This window comes from Miscanthus floridulus, chromosome 5 (genome assembly GCF_019320115.1).
Source record: "Miscanthus floridulus cultivar M001 chromosome 5, ASM1932011v1, whole genome shotgun sequence".
Lineage (NCBI taxonomy): Eukaryota > Viridiplantae > Streptophyta > Magnoliopsida > Poales > Poaceae > Miscanthus > Miscanthus floridulus.
This window is the reverse complement of record NC_089584.1, coordinates 84758873-84779073: the sequence shown is the minus strand read 5'-3', so window position 1 is coordinate 84779073 and position 20201 is coordinate 84758873. Positions and strand designations below refer to the sequence as shown.

Here is a 20201-nt window from a genome sequence, read left to right as displayed (position 1 = left end):
CCCCACCCCAAGAGGAATAGCAACCCAAATCAGAACAATCAGAGGCAGGTGAATGCCAGGGCACGTCAGGGACAAGTGCATTATACCGCTGTGGAGGAAGTGCCCGTTGGGGAAGTTGTCACGGCTGGTATGTTTCTCGTCAACAAGCATCCCGCTGTTGTTTTATTTGACTCCGGAGCTTCTCATTCATTTATGAGTCAAGCATTTGCATCTAGACATGATCAAGAAATTATAGAAGTAAGTAAAGGGGGTTTTAACATAAGTTCAGCAGGGGGAACTGTTGCTACCAAAAAGATAGTAAAAAATGTACTCATCTTGATACAAGGGAGGGAGTACACAACAGATTTGATAATATTGCCGGGGTTGTCGATAAGTGTAATCTTAGGCATGAATTGGATGAAGTATCATGGTGCTCTTATTGACACTAGCACCCGCCCTATTATGTTGAGAGAACCCACGGGACGGAATGCTTTTCTAATTCCACTCTCCCGCGATTTCGAACCCCAACATTTAGCCTGTGCTATCCAAGCCACCACCATATGTGATATTCCAGTGGTTTGTGAGTTTCCGGATGTATTTCTAGAGGAATTACCAGGTCTACCACCGGATAGGCATGTGGAATTTAAGATTGAATTAGTGCCAGATACCGCACCCATATCTAGAAGGCCCTATAGAATGCCACCCAATGAGTTAGCAGAACTTAAGGTTCAATTGCAAGACCTATTGGACAAAGGTCTTATCCAACCTAGCTCATCTCCATGGGGATGCCCAGCATTGTTTGTGAAAAAGAAGGATAAGTCACTGAGAATGTGTGTGGATTACAGACCACTCAATGCTGTGACCATTAAGAACAAATATCCATTGCCCCGCATTGACATCTTGTTCGATCAGCTAGCGAAGGCAAAGGTATTCTCCAAAATTGACTTGAGATCAGGGTACCATCAAATAAAGATCAGACCGGAGGATATACCTAAAACTGCTTTCTCTACTAGGTACGGCTTATACGAGTATTTGGTTATGTCTTTCGGACTAACAAATGCCCCAGCCTATTTCATGTACCTAATGAACTCGGTATTCATGCCCAAACTTGATAAGTTCGTGGTCGTGTTTATCGATGACATATTGATTTATTCAGAAAATGAGTCAGATCATGAAGAGCATCTGAGGATTGTCCTATCCAGATTGAGGGAGTATAAGCTATATGCCAAGTTTAGCAAATGTGAATTTTGGATGAGCAAAGTACCTTTCTTAGGTCACATTTTATCAAGAGATGGAATCTCAGTAGACCCATCAAAAGTACAAGAGGTCATGGATTGGAAAGCCCCAACTTCGGTCCATGAAGTTCGGAGTTTCCTGGGGTTAGCGGGATACTATCGTCGGTTTATTCCAGATTTCTCAAAAATAGCTAAGCCTATGACCAGACTACTTCAGAAAGATGAGAAATACAAATGGACACAAGAATGTGAAACAGCTTTTCACACCCTCAGAACTTTGTTGACTACAGCACCTGTGCTAGCACAACCAGACATTGAAAAGCCTTTTGATGTATTTTGTGATGCATTGGGAATAGGTTTGGGATGTGTGCTTATGCAAGAAGGGAGAGTAATTGCATATGCCTCTCGACAATTGAGGAAACACGAAGTCAACTACCCTACACATGATTTGGAACTGGCAGCCATTGTCCATGCATTAAAGATATGGAGACATTACTTGTTGGGCAATGTATGTCATATCTATACTGATCATAAAAGCCACAAGTATATCTTTACCCAGCCAGAGCTGAACATGAGACAACGTAGATGGTTGGAATTGATTAAGGACTATAATTTGGAAGTGCATTACCATCCGGGTAAAGCTAATGTGGTAGCCGATGCACTTAGTTGGAAGTCCCATTGCAACACTATGGAAGCACTATTGGAAGATGGATTCAACTTGCTACATCCTGCTGTACTACACAATATCACAATCAGTTGTTTGCTTGAGGGCAAAATCATAGAACTACAGCAGACAGATGTAGGAATAAGTCACATCAAGAGAAAAATACAAGAGCAAGAAACCAAACATTTTAGATTGGACGAAAGAGGTGTATTATGGTTTGAGGACCAACTAGTGGTACCAAAAGACCGTGAGCTAAGGAAACAAATTTTAGAAGAAGCTCACTCGTCTAAATTGTCTATCCACCCGGGTAGTAGTAAGATGTATCAAGATCTAAGAACCCATTTTTGGTGGACTAAGATGAAGAAAGAGATCGTAGCCTATGTTGCTAGGTGTGATAACTGTAGTAGAGTGAAAGCCGTCCATATGAAAACTGCTGGATTACTTCAGCCATTGCCTATTTCAGGATGGAAATGGGAGGAAATCAGCATGGACTTTATCACAGGCCTTCCAACAACGCCACAAGGGCATGATTCAATCTGGGTTATTATTGATCGTCTCACCAAGTCAGCACACTTTATACCCGTAAACACGTGGTATATAGTTGGGAAATACGCTGAGATATATGTATCCCAAATCATGAGATTGCATGGAGTACCCAGGACCATAATCTCAGATAGAGGACCACAGTTCATAACTCGTTTCTAGGAACACTTACACCAAGCTTTGGGAACTAAGCTAATCAGAAGTTTAGCTTATCATCCGCAAACTTCAGGACAGATAGAGAGAGTAAACCAAATCCTAGAAGATTTACTTAGAGCTTGTGTTATATCTTCAAAAGGGTCATGGGAGAAATGGTTACCTTTAGCTGAATTCTCCTATAACAACAGTTATCAAGCGAGTATCAAAATGGCTCCATTTGAAGCCTTGTATGGCAGAAAGTGCAGAACTCCATTGAATTGGATTGAGCTCGGTGAAAGGAGATACTTTGGTATTGATTTTGTCAATGAAGCCGAAGAACAAGTACGTATCATCCAACAGCACATGAAGGCAGCTCAATCAAGACAGAAGAGTTATGCCGACAGGAGAAGAAGACCACTAACTTTTGAAGTGGGTGACTATATATACTTGAGAGTATCACCCATGAAAGGTGTGAAAAGATTTGGGATGAAAAAGAAGCTTTCACCAAGATATATAGGGCCATACAAAATTTTGGAACGAAAAGGAAATGTTGCGTATAAGCTACAACTACCACCAGAGATGAGTGCAATCTTTGATGTGTTCCATGTTTCTCAGCTAAAGAAATGTCTTCGAGTACCGGAAGAAGCGATTGCACCCACCCATGTGCAGCTTCAATCGGATTTGACCTATGAAGAAAAGCCAATTCAAGTATTAGAAGAGATGGAGAGAGTGACAAGGAGTAAGATCATTAAGTTCTATAAGGTGGTGTGGAACAATCATAGTGAACAAGATGCTACGTGGGAAAGAGAAGATTATCTACAAGAAGTTTATCCCGCCTTTTTCCGAGAATGGTAGGTCTTGCAAATCTCGGGACGAGATTTTTATAAGGGGGAGGGGCTGTAACACCTCGGGTGTTAGCCTTGCATAACTTGACTTGCATAACATGAGCATGAGCATCAAGCATTCATAATTCATCATTTACAATTGAAACATTTGATCGAAACATATGAAACATTGCTTGTTATCTCGTGTTTCTTGGAACATATGCATATGATCTTGTACAAATGAATGCAAGTGGGTAATGCTAGTCACTAAAACACCTTAGCTACACTTAGGTTAACAAAAGGAACCTTGTTCATGAAGGCCACATTTCATGATCAAGCACTTAAGTGATATTTCATGTGTTGACCTGGATAGCTCTATGAGTGACCACTGCAGAAAATGATAGGATGACCTTGGAAATTTCTTAAAACATGCTTAGGATATCATCATGAACAACTTTGGTATTTAGGGCTAGGGCTAAATTGGTCATTTAGTCATGGTTTGAGTATGTATCATGTTTTCAAAGTGACATGTTTGACTAAAGTTGAACTAGGTGTTAGGGACCTTGCATGGAGGAGTTCACTAAAGCAAAGTTGGAGTGTTTGACTTAAGGAACAACTTTTATTTTTGGGTCATGGACTGATTTAGCTTCTAACATGCTTGAATGGGTCCCACAAAAACCAGCAAAACCCAGCTTTCAACACTTAACAAATTTTCTAAGTGGTGGATTGACTGACAGCCTGACAAGCCAACATTGATCATGATATTACATTGTTTCGGTTGCGATTTAGCACAAGTTCACTGAAAGAGAATTGTAGATGGTATATCGGTCTACAAGTTCTATTTTTATGGTTTACGCAATAGAGCTATGGATTAGCAGCTAAATGAACATCTTAACGCGCTGTCAGGCATCGCGCTGCTTGTCTGAATCAACTGAATCGCAAACATTCAGTGGCCGACCGCCGTCAGGCCATGGCCGCCGCGTGGAGGAGAAACGGCCGCGCGTCGCCTCTGCTCTGCCCAGCCAGGCCACGACGCGCCCGAGCGCGCCTTCATCACGCCAGCGCCCGCCCACACTCAGCCGCGCTCCCATTTCGCTTCTGGCGTCCTTTCTTCCTCGCTGCAGCAGCCGCCGAGCGCCCGTAGCTCCGCCGTCGCCATAGCCGCGCACAGCTCGCGCGTAGCCACTCCAGCACCACCACCATAGCTCCATCGTCTCCCCAGCGACCCACTGCTTCCTCCTGTGCCCGTTGACTGAGCTCGGTAAGCCCCAGTGCCATGCAAATGCTCACCGGAGCTCCGCCGCGGACTTCGTCTCCGTGGCCACGTCGCCACCGTCCATCCCAGGCCGCGTTAGGACACTAGATAGCTCCGCCGCAGCTCGGTGATGCTCGGCGCAGCGTTCGTTCGAGCCACCGTAGCCCACGCCGGCGTACCACCGTGGTCCAGCCCCGCCGTTCCACCATGGTCGCCGCCGTCAGCTCTAGGGTCGGCAAAAGGATCGGCCAAGTGGCTCAAGCGCTTCGCTAGGTCACGTAGGTCGTGTAGTGAAGATGTTACCGCCGGCGAAGCTCACCGTCGACGAGCCGCAGCCGCGCAGTGCCCAGCAGCGCCGCTGCTCTGCTTCGTGTCACTGACGCGTGGGGTCCCCTGACCAGCGGGTCCCACCGGTCAGCGACAGCAGTGTTGTAGGCTAGTTCAAATATTCTAGTTTTTGATTTGTTTTGTGAATTTTGTATCTTCAGTTTGGTAGCTCCTAAAATTGTGAAATAAATATGGTTGTGTTCCTTAGGAAGTGTAGTATTTAGGAAAAATATGTTCTTGGCTTCAACAGTAGAAATTTCTGAAGATTTAAATAAGGATTTGAGATGTGCTTTTGAATACATTCAAATTTGTTTATTTTATATCTAGAGTTCCTGTGCTCCAAAAATTATGAAATTTTTGTGGTAAGCTAGTCTTAGCATATGTGAACTCTGGTAAAAATTTGAGGACCAGTGCATGTGTAGATCTATAGTTATAGATTTTTCTTTTATAAATAGTTAATCCTTGCATAAATTTTTATAAATTAGTTATGAGTCCAAAATTCATGAAATTTATTGGAGGTAATACTAGTACCATATGGATGTTAAGAAAAATAAGAAATCTATTGCTTGACACTTTTCAATAGGATTTTCGATTTATGTTATTTCAAGCCTTGCTTCCTTATCATTTTTGTATAGAATGTTCTACTTAGTAAAATGACATGAAATTTTTATAGTAGTCCTTTTATAGCATTAGTAAGGCACTATAAATTTTTGAGAATTTATGAAGTACATCTGATATATGTTTATTATTTAACCTAGATATCTAAATAAAATAATAAAGGCATTTAAATAAATAGTTTGGACTTCACCTTTATATTATCTTAACTGTATATGGTATGCTTAAACTAGTGGTAGAGTCTAGGTTGTCAAATTTTGAATAATTACATGAAGTAGAAGTATTATTACTTTACATTGCATGTTAAATAGTTTCCAGACTGATTCTAGAGTGTGATGAGTTGCATGTTGGAACTGATGTGTACTGTAAAAATGGTTAATAACAAAGTTGTAGAGAATTTGATAAGCTTTCCAGAAAGTCCTGGATCACTGATTTTGGATTTGTAGAACTCCAATTATGAGTGAAACAAGTAGCTACTGTTTATGGCATAATCGATGTATTGTAGAAGTAGTTAAGTAATAATCGAGAAGAGATATGCACCTACTCAAACAACGTGATGCACGTGTTAACATATATGCATTCGTAATACTTATACCATACTCATACATCTAGGATCGGAGGAAGAGATCACGTTGCTGGAATTCAAAGAAGCAGAGGAAGGGAACCCGTAGGAGGATCCGCAAGCCACAGCTCCCGAAGGCATGGAGCAGAACCCTGAGGAGCTTCCGGAGTATCCTGACCATCGCCCTACTTCCTTTCTGCGAGGCAAGCCCCGGAGCATTATAAGTCTCCCAGTAATTTACAAATGTTTACTTACGTATTTATGATTGATGCATTAGGTTATAAGAGTTGAATGAAACCACTTGATGCATGTACATTCCTTGTCCAGATATTAACCCTTTAACCGGTATAGGTCTAGGATCGAATATATGCTTAGCCATGCTTAGACCGGTAGAAGTCGGGTGATGTCATGTCACCTGCGAGATATAGGTGGATACCGGAGCACGGTTGGCTATATCTGCTATCGTGGAACAGAACCATGAGGTAAAAGTAAATCGAGACTGGACGGGAAGTCGATAGAGAAGCAATAAGACATGGAGGTCTTGGGTGTGGATTTATCCCCGTCTATGTCGATTAAGGACCGTACCGTTGTTGGCGCTTCTGACAAGATTGAACCCATGCCTCTCACTTAGCTGGCCGGATAACTCGTTCCGACCGCGAAGCCGAGTAATTCAACTCAGGCCGGGAATCGTTCTGTTGTGCGCTCCTTCCGGGGAACGATCAGACTGAGCCCAAGGGCAGGCTTGGCTTGAGCATCCTGGCATCTGGTGTTCCAGATTATGTGGCGCAGTATGGACCCACGAAATGTGTACCGGAGTTGTACCAAAGGTGACCTAAGACTATCGTGGCTGGTAGATCTGGGTTTGTGTTAGGAATAAATTCCCAGCTGATTGAAATCGATTCGAATCGCCGTCTCTCTCGGATAGTGAGAAACTTGGCTAGTCCCAACATCATAGTAACTATATTATGAAACATGATGGTTCAGATGAATATGGAATTACAATACCTGCTATGGTTACTATTGTATGCTTCTAAATGATATACCACATGTTTGGCACAGGATAGTTGCTAATCTAGAAATGGATAGTCATAATTAACTTGATAAAGGAATCATAATGGTACAACGGGTAAATTGCCTTTTACGCAAAATATTGTCAAGTTACGTCCACTTATACAGCCCTGCATAATCCTTGGAGTCATTTTATTTCTGATTCATGGCGGGTAAGTCTAGCTGAGTACCTTCTCGTACTCAGGGTTTATTTTCCCATTGTTGCAGATGGCACTGTGTATCATGGTTATTGCAAGAGTTGCTTCTATCCTGCTATGGATGAGGAGTAAGCCTTGGGCAGGCTTCTTTAGTAATTCCTATCTTTGCTTTTGTGGACCGTGATCTGGCTTGGCACTGTATCAAACTATGTTGGAAACTTTATCTTCGAACTTATTTGCTTCCGCTTTATTTATCAAACTTGGTTTGTAATAACTTTTATTCGTACTCTGATGATGAAAAGTATCTATGAACTTTATGTAATATGTGGCATGTATGTTGAATCCTGTATGATCTTGGTTGTTGTAAATCATTTATCGAGACCCGTCATGGTACTCGACGGACTACCGGGTTTATATGGGTTCAAGTATGATAGTGCGACCGCTTGTGGATTACCATTGTACTTGTATTCTTATAAATTGGTCGGTTCTGCGACAGCTGGTATCAGAGCAGGGTTCAGCGTTAATTGTCACAAGTGTATTTAAAACAAAAGTTTTTGTTTTCCAAAAACCCTTTTCTAGCAACTAATAGTTATATAATAGGTATTTGAAATCTAAAGTGTGCCAATGATCACTTTCCTTATGCCCAAAGTAAGAACTATTAGGTGGCTATTTAAGTACTAACATGGGGGTTTTTACTTCGTCGTCCATACGGCGTGCTATAGTATAGATGCCATTCACTTGAGTGGTAATGTATGGATCAAATGCCTCTACGCCAAGGTAAGATGAGTGTATGACCACAAGATGTGAGCGTGCGGTCAGGAAGAGTTAGCTTTGGTACGGCTATGTATGCATGCTTGCATGTGTATATGGTACGTATTTAATTGTGGGTTTAAATTATTGTTGGGTAGATTGATACGGAAGTATATGTATGGGGATACATATATGAAAGTATTTACAATTACATTCTACATATTTCATTATGGGTTTAGGGCTAAAATGAAATTTTATGCAGGTACACTAACAACGAAACGTGTAGCTCGACTAGTTACGATATATATGAGAGAACGTATGTATGCCACCGTGTCTACCGTTAGAAACAAATTTTTCCTAAGTTTGTGAGGACGTACGGAACGAGCATGCATCATGTTAAATTACCATACACATAACTACATTGTTCCTCCCCTTATAAAATTCTTACTCGGTTATGTAACTCTTATCCATTATGGCTTTGTCTCACCAAAGGGTACATGTTAATGGTGCAGATGGCACGCACCAAGCAGACTGCTCGCAAGTCCACCGGAGGCAGAGCTCCTAGCCGTCAGCTTGCTCCACGTACCCGTCAACGTCACACGTTCCTTGGAGAGTTTGGGATGCCTACACTCTTGTGGAGAGTGCTCAGCTATGTAGGTTATCCTGATGGAATGGAACCCCGCTACTTCTGGGCGAATGAGCGGTTGGGAGAATGTCTCTTAGTTACTGTAGAGGCCGTTGTTTGTCCCCGAGGTGACGATTCTGAGTGGACAGGTTGGTGTTATGAGTCGACTGGCAGGACTGCTGAAGAAGCAGCTGGCAGGGTAGCCTTTGGGATCCTGAGGGATATCATGGATCATTTTCCTCAGGAGCTGGCAGTCGCTTTGGTTGGAGTTTTTCCGAGGGGCAATCCCTCCACTAACTCATGGCAGCAGGCAAGAGGAAGATCTTTGGAGATTGGTGCAGCAGAAGGGCAGAACAACGATAACCCTTCCATGAGCGCCATGTTCGCAGTGATGAGAGTGTTAGATGGAGTTGAAGGTAGCCTCAGACGTGTGTCTGGTGCTCTTGGTCATGCCCGCGAGGACCGACGTCAGCTTCAGAGGGAGCACGACGCCAAGATTGAGAGGCTCACTAAAGAGATGACTCGGTTAACTCACCAGCGAAATGCAGCTTGGTCCAGGGAAGATGTCCTGAGGGTTCGACAGTTTGAGCTAGGACAGCAGCTGGCCAATGCGGAAGAATACAATGATAATCTGCATGAAGAGATTCATCTACTGCATAATCAGCTCCACCCTTATGTACCACCTGGAGCCACAGAAATGAATCTAGAAGGGTACGAGGAAGAAGAAGTGGAGCCTAAAGAAGAAGTAGAACCTGAGGAAGGAGATGATTCTGCGTCTGACCTCGATAGTGATCATGATGAGGATTAGATCGCTTAGCATGTAGTGGGAAGCCTAATGTATCACCTTTATTCATGCAATGGACCTGTAGTTCCAAGTTGGCATTAGTAACCAGACTATCATGTAATGTTAATCGCACGTTTGGATGTACGTCAATGCAATTCTAGTACTTTGTCGGTAATCACGCTTTAAAATTGCATGCGTTATGAGCACGATAAGTGGTCAAATTGGCGATGTCATATTGCGAGAATGAATTGTTATGCCTCTATTTTTATTGTGCTTTTGAGAATTTTCTCCAGTAATTTCAGTTTGGCATGAGTAACTAATTCATCTACAATCTCTTGACATCAACCAATAATCGCTTATTGTTGCAACTTCGCAGATGACGCGCACCCGTGCTGGAGCTGGTGGCAGCCAGGATGGCAACTAGGATGACTTGCCACCCCCACCGCCACCGTCTGCTCAGGAATTCTTTACCCAGTTCCTAGGGAGCCAAAGGACAATGGAGGAAGCTTTGCGCCTCATCGCGCAAAACACTGCTCGTGGCCACCCACAGCAACTAGGGGCCGAGCCAAATCAGCACAGTTCATTTAAGGAGTTTCTAGACACGAAGCCTCCGATCTTCAAGGTGGTAGAGGAACCACTGCAAGCCGATGAGTGGCTGAATACCATCGAGCAGAAATTTTGTCTGCTAAGGGTCACAGAGCACCTGAAAGCTGAATATGCTTCTCATCAGCTGCAAGGACCAGCAGGAATCTAGTGGACACACTTCCTGTCGTCTCTGCCTGCTAATGCGAGAGTGACCTGGGATCAGTTCAAGCTGGCTTTTAGGGGACACCATATTCCCCCGGGCCTGATGCGCATGAAAGCAGCCGAATTTATGAGGCTCACTTAGGGAACAAAGTCACTTACAGAATATATGCACGCATTCAACAACTTGTCAAGGTATGCTCCAAGTTTCGTGGATACTGAAGAGAAAAAGATTGAGAGTTTCAAGCGAGGTCTGGGTACCAAATTAATGAAGACTATGGCAAATTCTAGATGTGCCACGTACAATGAGTTTATTAGTGATGCCTTGACCCAAGAAAACCACAACAACATGCATGCAGTTGCTAAAGGTCGCAAGAGAGCATATGAGGCCGGTGCATCCGGATCTTTCCAGTCAAAAGCGCCTGTCACAGCTAGGCCACAATTCCATCCACCTGCACCTAAGTTCAGGCCTCCACCACCGAAAGCTCAGAATAACAGGCCACAGAAACCGTTTCGTAAGGCGTTCACTATTGCCTTACCAAAAGGAAATGGTAATCAGGACAGCTCCGCTGGATTCAGAAGTAATCAACCCTGTTTCAACTGCAACCAACTGGGTCATTGGTCCAAGGAGTGCCCCCACCCCAAGAGGAATAGCAACCCAAATCAGAACAATCAGAGGCAGGTGAATGCCAGGGCACGTCAGGGACAAGTGCATTATACCGCTGTGGAGGAAGTGCCCATTGGGGAAGTTGTCACGGCTGGTATGTTTCTCGTCAACAAGCATCCCGCTGTTGTTTTATTTGACTCCGGAGCTTCTCATTCATTTATGAGTCAAGCATTTGCATCTAGACATGATCAAGAAATTATAGAAGTAAGTAAAGGGGGTTTTAACATAAGTTCAGCAGGGGGAACTGTTGCTACCAAAAAGATAGTAAAAAATGTACTCATCTTGATACAAGGGAGGGAGTACACAACAGATTTGATAATATTGCCGGGGTTGTCGATAAGTGTAATCTTAGGCATGAATTGGATGAAGTATCATGGTGCTCTTATTGACACTAGCACCCGCCCTATTATGTTGAGAGAACCCACGGGACGGAATGCTTTTCTAATTCCACTCTCCCGCGATTTCAAACCCCAACATTTAGCCTGTGCTATCCAAGCCACCACCATATGTGATATTCCAGTGGTTTGTGAGTTTCCGGATGTATTTCTAGAGGAATTACCAGGTCTACCACCGGATAGGCACGTGGAATTTAAGATTGAATTAGTGCCAGATACCGCACCCATATCTAGAAGGCCCTATAGAATGCCACCCAATGAGTTAGCAGAACTTAAGGTTCAATTGCAAGACCTATTGGACAAAGGTCTTATCCAACCTAGCTCATCTCCATGGGGATGCCCAGCATTGTTTGTGAAAAAGAAGGATAAGTCACTGAGAATGTGTGTGGATTACAGACCACTCAATGCTGTGACCATTAAGAACAAATATCCATTGCCCCGCATTGACATCTTGTTCGATCAGCTAGCGAAGGCAAAGGTATTCTCCAAAATTGACTTGAGATCAGGGTACCATCAAATAAAGATCAGACCGGAGGATATACCTAAAACTGCTTTCTCTACTAGGTACGGCTTATACGAGTATTTGGTTATGTCTTTCGGACTAACAAATGCCCCAGCCTATTTCATGTACCTAATGAACTCGGTATTCATGCCCAAACTTGATAAGTTCGTGGTCGTGTTTATCGATGACATATTGATTTATTCAGAAAATGAGTCAGATCATGAAGAGCATCTGAGGATTGTCCTATCCAGATTGAGGGAGTATAAGCTATATGCCAAGTTTAGCAAATGTGAATTTTGGATGAGCAAAGTACCTTTCTTAGGTCACATTTTATCAAGAGATGGAATCTCAGTAGACCCATCAAAAGTACAAGAGGTCATGGATTGGAAAGCCCCAACTTCGGTCCATGAAGTTCGGAGTTTCCTGGGGTTAGCGGGATACTATCGTCGGTTTATTCCAGATTTCTCAAAAATAGCTAAGCCTATGACCAGACTACTTCAGAAAGATGAGAAATACAAATGGACACAAGAATGTGAAACAGCTTTTCACACCCTCAGAACTTTGTTGACTACAGCACCTGTGCTAGCACAACCAGACATTGAAAAGCCTTTTGATGTATTTTGTGATGCATCGGGAATAGGTTTGGGATGTGTGCTTATGCAAGAAGGGAGAGTAATTGCATATGCCTCTCGACAATTGAGGAAACACGAAGTCAACTACCCTACACATGATTTGGAACTAGCAGCCATTGTCCATGCATTAAAGATATGGAGACATTACTTGTTGGGCAATGTATGTCATATCTATACTGATCATAAAAGCCTCAAGTATATCTTTACCCAGCCAGAGCTGAACATGAGACAACGTAGATGGTTGGAATTGATTAAGGACTATAATTTGGAAGTGCATTACCATCCGGGTAAAGCTAATGTGGTAGCCGATGCACTTAGTTGGAAGTCCCATTGCAACACTATGGAAGCACTATTGGAAGATGGATTCAACTTGCTACATCCTACTGTACTACACAATATCACAATCAGTTGTTTGCTTGAGGGCAAAATCATAGAACTACAGTAGACAGATGTAGGAATAAGTCACATCAAGAGAAAAATACAAGAGCAAGAAACCAAACATTTTAGATTGGACGAAAGAGGTGTATTATGGTTTGAGGACCAACTAGTGGTACCAAAAGACCGTGAGCTAAGGAAACAAATTTTAGAAGAAGCTCACTCGTCTAAATTGTCTATCCACCCGGGTAGTAGTAAGATGTATCAAGATCTAAGAACCCATTTTTGGTGGACTAAGATGAAGAAAGAGATCGCAGCCTATGTTGCTAGGTGTGATAACTGTAGTAGAGTGAAAGCCGTCCATATGAAAACTGCTGGATTACTTCAGCCATTGCCTATTTCAGGATGGAAATGGGAGGAAATCAGCATGGACTTTATCACAGGCCTTCCAACAACGCCACAAGGGCATGATTCAATCTGGGTTATTATTGATCGTCTCACCAAGTCAGCACACTTTATACCCGTGAACACGTGGTATATAGTTGGGAAATACGCTGAGATATATGTATCCCAAATCGTGAGATTGCATGGAGTACCCAGGACCATAATCTCAGATAGAGGACCACAGTTCATAGCTCGTTTCTAGGAACACTTACACCAAGCTTTGGGAACCAAGCTAATCAGAAGTTCAGCTTATCATCCACAAACTTCAGGACAGACAGAGAGAGTAAACCAAATCCTAGAAGATTTACTTAGAGCTTGTGTTATATCTTCAAAAGGGTCATGGGAGAAATGGTTACCTTTAGCTGAATTCTCCTATAACAACAGTTATCAAGCGAGTATCAAAATGGCTCCATTTGAAGCCTTGTATGGCAGAAAGTGCAGAACTCCATTGAATTGGATTGAGCTCGGTGAAAGGAGATACTTTGGTATTGATTTTGTCAATGAAGCCGAAGAACAAGTACGTATCATCCAACAGCACATGAAGGCAGCTCAATCAAGACAGAAGAGTTATGCCGACAGGAGAAGAAGACCACTAACTTTTGAAGTGGGTGACTATATATACTTGAGAGTATCACCCATGAAAGGTGTGAAAAGATTTGGGATGAAAAAGAAGCTTTCACCAAGATATATAGGGCCATACAAAATTTTGGAACGAAAAGGAAATGTTGCGTATAAGCTACAACTACCACCAGAGATGAGTGCAATCTTTGATGTGTTCCATGTTTCTCAGCTAAAGAAATGTCTTCGAGTACCGGAAGAAGCGATTGCACCCACCCACGTGCAGCTTCAATCGGATTTGACCTATGAAGAAAAGCCAATTCAAGTATTAGAAGAGATGGAGAGAGTGACAAGGAGTAAGATCATTAAGTTCTATAAGGTGGTGTGGAACAATCATAGTGAACAAGATGCTACGTGGGAAAGAGAAGATTATCTACAAGAAGTTTATCCCGCCTTTTTCCGAGAATGGTAGGTCTTGCAAATCTCGGGATGAGATTTTTATAAGGGGGAGGGGCTGTAACACCTCGGGTGTTAGCCTTGCATAACTTGACTTGCATAACATGAGCATGAGCATCAAGCATTCATAATTCATCATTTACAATTGAAACATTTGATCGAAACATATGAAACATTGCTTGTTATCTCGTGTTTCTTGGAACATATGCATATGATCTTGTACAAATGAATGCAAGTGGGTAATGCTAGTCACTAAAACACCTTAGCTACACTTAGGTTAACAAAAGGAACCTTGTTCATGAAGGCCACATTTCATGATCAAGCACTTAAGTGATATTTCATGTGTTGACCTGGATAGCTCTATGAGTGACCACTGCAGAAAATGATAGGATGACCTTGGAAATTTCTTAAAACATGCTTAGGATATCATCATGAACAACTTTGGTATTTAGGGCTAGGGCTAAATTGGTCATTTAGTCATGGTTTGAGTATGTATCATGTTTTCAAAGTGACATGTTTGACTAAAGTTGAACTAGGTGTTAGGGACCTTGCATGGAGGAGTTCACTAAAGCAAAGTTGGAGTGTTTGACTTAAGGAACAACTTTTATTTTTGGGTCATGGACTGATTTAGCTTCTAACATGCTTGAATGGGTCCCACAAAAACCAGCAAAACCCAGCTTTCAACACTTAACAAATTTTCTAAGTGGTGGATTGACTGACAGCCTGACAAGCCAACATTGATCATGATATTACATTGTTTCGGTTGCGATTTAGCACAAGTTCACTGAAAGAGAATTGTAGATGGTATATCGGTCTACAAGTTCTATTTTTATGGTTTACGCAATAGAGCTATGGATTAGCAGCTAAATGAACATCTTAACGCGCTGTCAGGCATCGCGCTGCTTGTCTGAATCAACTGAATCGCAAACATTCAGTGGCCGACCGCCGTCAGGCCATGGCCGCCGCGTGGAGGAGAAACGGCCGCGCGTCGCCTCTGCTCTGCCCAGCCAGGCCACGACGCGCCCGAGCGCGCCTTCATCACGCCAGCGCCCGCCCACACTCAGCCGCGCTCCCATTTCGCTTCTGGCGTCCTTTCTTCCTCGCTGTAGCAGCCGCCGAGCGCCCGTAGCTCCGCCGTCGCCATAGCCACGCACAGCTCGCGCGTAGCCACTCCAGCACCACCACCATAGCTCCATCGTCTCCCCAGCGACCCACTGCTTCCTCCCGTGCCCGCTGACTGAGCTCGGTAAGCCCCAGTGCCATGCAAATGCTCACCGGAGCTCCGCCGCGGACTTCGTCTCCGTGGCCACGTCGCCACCGTCCATCCCAGGCCGCGTTAGGACACTAGATAGCTCCGCCGCAGCTCGGTGATGCTCGGCGCAGCGTTCGTTCGAGCCACCGTAGCCCACGCCGGCGTACCACCGTGGTCCAGCCCCGCCGTTCCGCCATGGTCGCCGCCGTCAGCTCTAGGGTCGGCAAAAGGATCGGCCAAGTGGCTCAAGCGCTTCGCTAGGTCACGTAGGTCGTGTAGTGAAGATGTTACCGCCGGCGAAGCTCGCCGTCGACGAGCCGCAGCCGCGCAGTGCCCAGCAGCGCCGCTGCTCTGCTCCGTGTCACTGACGCGTGGGGTCCCCTGACCAGCGGGTCCCACCGGTCAGCGACAGCAGTGTTGTAGGCTAGTTCAAATATTCTAGTTTTTGATTTGTTTTGTGAATTTTGTATCTTCAGTTTGGTAGCTCCTAAAATTGTGAAATAAATATGGTTGTGTTCCTTAGGAAGTGTAGTATTTAGGAAAAATATGTTCTTGGCTTCAACAGTAGAAATTTCTGAAGATTTAAATAAGGATTTGAGATGTGCTTTTGAATACATTCAAATTTGTTTATTTTATATCTAGAGTTCCTGTGCTCCAAAAATTATGAAATTTTTGTGGTAAGCTAGTCTTAGCATATGTGAACTCTGGTAAAAATTTGAGGACCAGTGCATGTGTAGATCTATAGTTATAGATTTTTCTTTTATAAATAGTTAATCCTTGCATAAATTTTTATAAATTAGTTATGAGTCCAAAATTCATGAAATTTATTGGAGGTAATACTAGTACCATATGGATGTTAAGAAAAATAAGAAATCTGTTGCTTGACACTTTTCAATAGGATTTTCGATTTATGTTATTTCAAGCCTTGCTTCCTTATCATTTTTGTATAGAATGTTCTACTTAGTAAAATGACATGAAATTTTTATAGTAGTCCTTTTATAGCATTAGTAAGGCACTATAAATTTTTGAGAATTTATGAAGTACATCTGATATATGTTTATTATTTAACCTAGATATCTAAATAAAATAATAAAGGCATTTAAATAAATAGTTTGGACTTCACCTTTATATTATCTTAACTGTATATGGTATGCTTAAACTAGTGGTAGAGTCTAGGTTGTCAAATTTTGAATAATTACATGAAGTAGAAGTATTATTACTTTACATTGCATGTTAAATAGTTTCCAGACTGATTCTAGAGTGTGATGAGTTGCATGTTGGAACTGATGTGTACTGTAAAAATGGTTAATAACAAAGTTGTAGAGAATTTGATAAGCTTTCCAGAAAGTCCTGGATCACTGATTTTGGATTTGTAGAACTCCAATTATGAGTGAAACAAGTAGCTACTGTTTATGGCATAATCGATGTATTGTAGAAGTAGTTAAGTAATAATCGAGAAGAGATATGCACCTACTCAAACAACGTGATGCACGTGTTAACATATATGCATTCGTAATACTTATACCATACTCATACATCTAGGATCGGAGGAAGAGATCACGTTGCTGGAATTCAAAGAAGCAGAGGAAGGGAACCCGTAGGAGGATCCGCAAGCCACAGCTCCCGAAGGCATGGAGCAGAACCCTGAGGAGCTTCCGGAGTATCCTGACCATCGCCCTACTTCCTTTCTGCGAGGCAAGCCCCGGAGCATTATAAGTCTCCCAGTAATTTACAAATGTTTACTTACGTATTTATGATTGATGCATTAGGTTATAAGAGTTGAATGAAACCACTTGATGCATGTACATTCCTTGTCCAGATATTAACCCTTTAACCGGTATAGGTCTAGGATCGAATATATGCTTAGCCATGCTTAGACCGGTAGAAGTCGGGTGATGTCATGTCACCTGCGAGATATAGGTGGATACCGGAGCACGGTTGGCTATATCTGCTATCGTGGAACAGAACCATGAGGTAAAAGTAAATCGAGACCGGACGGGAAGTCGATAGAGAAGCAATAAGACATGGAGGTCTTGGGTGTGGATTTATCCCCGTCTATGTCGATTAAGGACCGTACCGTTGTTGGCGCTTCTGACAAGATTGAACCCATGCCTCTCACTTAGCTGGCCGGATAACTCGTTCCGACCGCGAAGCCGAGTAATTCAACTCAGGCCGGGAATCGTTCTGTTGTGCGCTCCTTCCGGGGAACGATCAGACTGAGCCCAAGGGCAGGCTTGGCTTGAGCATCCTGGCATCTGGTGTTCCAGATTGTGTGGCGCAGTACGGACCCGCGAAATGTGTACCGGAGTTGTACCAAAGGTGACCTAAGACTATCGTGGCTGGTAGATCTGGGTTTGTGTTAGGAATAAATTCCCAGCTGGTTGAAATCGATTCGAATCGCCGTCTCTCCCGGATAGTGAGAAACTTGGCTAGTCCCAACATCGTAGTAACTATATTATGAAACATGATGGTTCAGATGAGTATGGAATTACAATACCTGCTATGGTTACTATTGTATGCTTCTAAATGATATACCACATGTTTGGCACAAGATAGTTGCTAATCTAGAAATGGATAGTCATAATTAACTTGATAAAGGAATCATAATGGTACAACGGATAAATTGCCTTTTACGCAAAATGTTGTCAAGTTACGTCCACTTATACAGCCCTGCATAATCCTTGGAGTCATTTTATTTCTGGTTCATGGCGGGTAAGTCTAGCTGAGTACCTTCTCGTACTCAGGGTTTATTTTCCCATTGTTGCAGATGGCACTGTGTATCATGGTTATTGCAAGAGTTGCTTCTATCCCGCTGTGGATGAGGAGTAAGCCTTGGGCAGGCTTCTTTAGTAATTCCTATCTTTAATTTTGTGGACCGTGATCTGGCTTGGCACTGTATCAAACTATGTTGGAAACTTTATCTTCGAACTTATTTGCTTCCGCTTTATTTATCAAACTCGGTTTGTAATAACTTTTATTCGTACTCTGATGATGAAAAGTATCTGTGAACTTTATGTAATATGTGGCATGTATGTTGAATCCTGTACGATCTTGGTTGTTGTAAATCGTTTATCGAGACCCGTCGTGGTACTCGACGGACTACCGGGTTTATATGGGTTCAAGTATGATAGTGCGACCGCTTGCGGATTGCCATTGTACTTGTATTCTTATAAATTGGTCGGTTCTACGACATCTGTCATGACCTGGAGGCATATGGCAGGGTACGGTCCTCGGTATTGCGGTTGACTTGAGCGCCTTACCTTATCTGCTCCACTTGCTCCCCAAATCCACACGAGCGGGCGTCCACAGTCGATCGTTCCCCGACATCCCCGACCGTGTCGGTCGGGAAAGAGCAACGAGCAGAGGTCCGGCGTATCCTTGGTCGGAGAAAGGGGTCGGGCGAGGCGGAGCCCACGACCTAGAGGTCGGGCAAGGCGGAGCCCGCGACCCAGAGGTCGGGCGAGGCGGAGCAGGTCGGGGCTTCGACCAGATCTCCTGGCCGGAGGTGCCAGTCGAGGACCAGATCGTGCTCTTGGCCTGTCATTGTGTATCTGGGCCGGCCCAGGTGTGTGGTGTCGTTGCGCCGCCTGCTGGGCCGAGTTCTGTAGGGAAGCAGGTCCATTGGGGACCCCGGGTCTATGAACCCGATACTCAGTGACATTGACAGATTTCTCCCTCTCCATGACAGTCTCCATCTTGCCAACAAACACAAAATTCAAGCTCACCACTGGATATGGGCCTAAGCTATCCTTCCTGGAAGACATCATCAGAGAAACCAAACCATTTAAAGGTGAACTATGGCTATGCATTGGAGATTTTAACCTCATCTACGAGGCTAGGGATAAGAATAATCAAAATCTAAATCCATGACCGAGTAATCAACTGGAGCAGAGACGGGCATCAGGACTCTATCCCCCTTAATCAACTGGATCTTTCTATTGCCTGCTTGGTAGTCTACCAATGTGAGCACCTCTTGTGCATGTAACTCTAACTCTCCTTATTAACATGCCAGCTAAGGCTGGAACTTTCAAAAATAAAAAAGTGATTAATAGCCGAACCAGACCACCCACAATCCTAGCGTCACATGCAGAATGTAAAAACCCTAATTCAATTTCGGCCCAAACCCGCAACTCGAGTGCAAAGGCACAACAAACACGGCAGCCGCAGACAAATTATGGATATCAACCGAAAAGAGAAAATGAAAAAAAAAAACCATCATAGGGTATACGGATACGGAGGAGAGTAGGGGATCGGAGGGGAACTAATCACCATTCCGGAGCCTTAGCGACGAGACGGGCTATCTGATTTCCTCCTCGATCGCCCTAGTCGCCTGGGTGGGCGGTGGGCCGGTGGGGAGGAGGAGTCCCGCCACGGCGCTGGGCTGTCTCGCGCCGTCGCGTGTCACGCCGCCCTTTTCCCAGTCCACTTCAGACGAAGCGGCCGGAGTGGTGCGTCCGCCGAAGGAGCCAAATGAGATGTCGTCTCGCCGATGCGATTAGCTGACCTGTGGGGCCGCGTTGTGCCGGGCACAACTGTCAGTCAAATCATCTTTGTATCTGTGTGTAGTAACAAACAAGGATCTCATGCACGTAGGTGGATCCGTGGTCACTAGTGTGGGGAATGATCTACCAATGATGAGGCCGCATGTTATTTATTATAATAAAAACAGATGA

General features: G+C 43.7%; 1 pseudogene; it reads right to left on the bottom strand.

Annotated features, from left to right (window-relative positions):
• LOC136450157 (DNA (cytosine-5)-methyltransferase DRM2-like) overlaps positions 1-19933 on the bottom strand; it is a 31372-nt pseudogene extending 11439 nt beyond the window's left edge.
• Between the last annotated feature and the right edge of the window lie 268 nt (positions 19934-20201).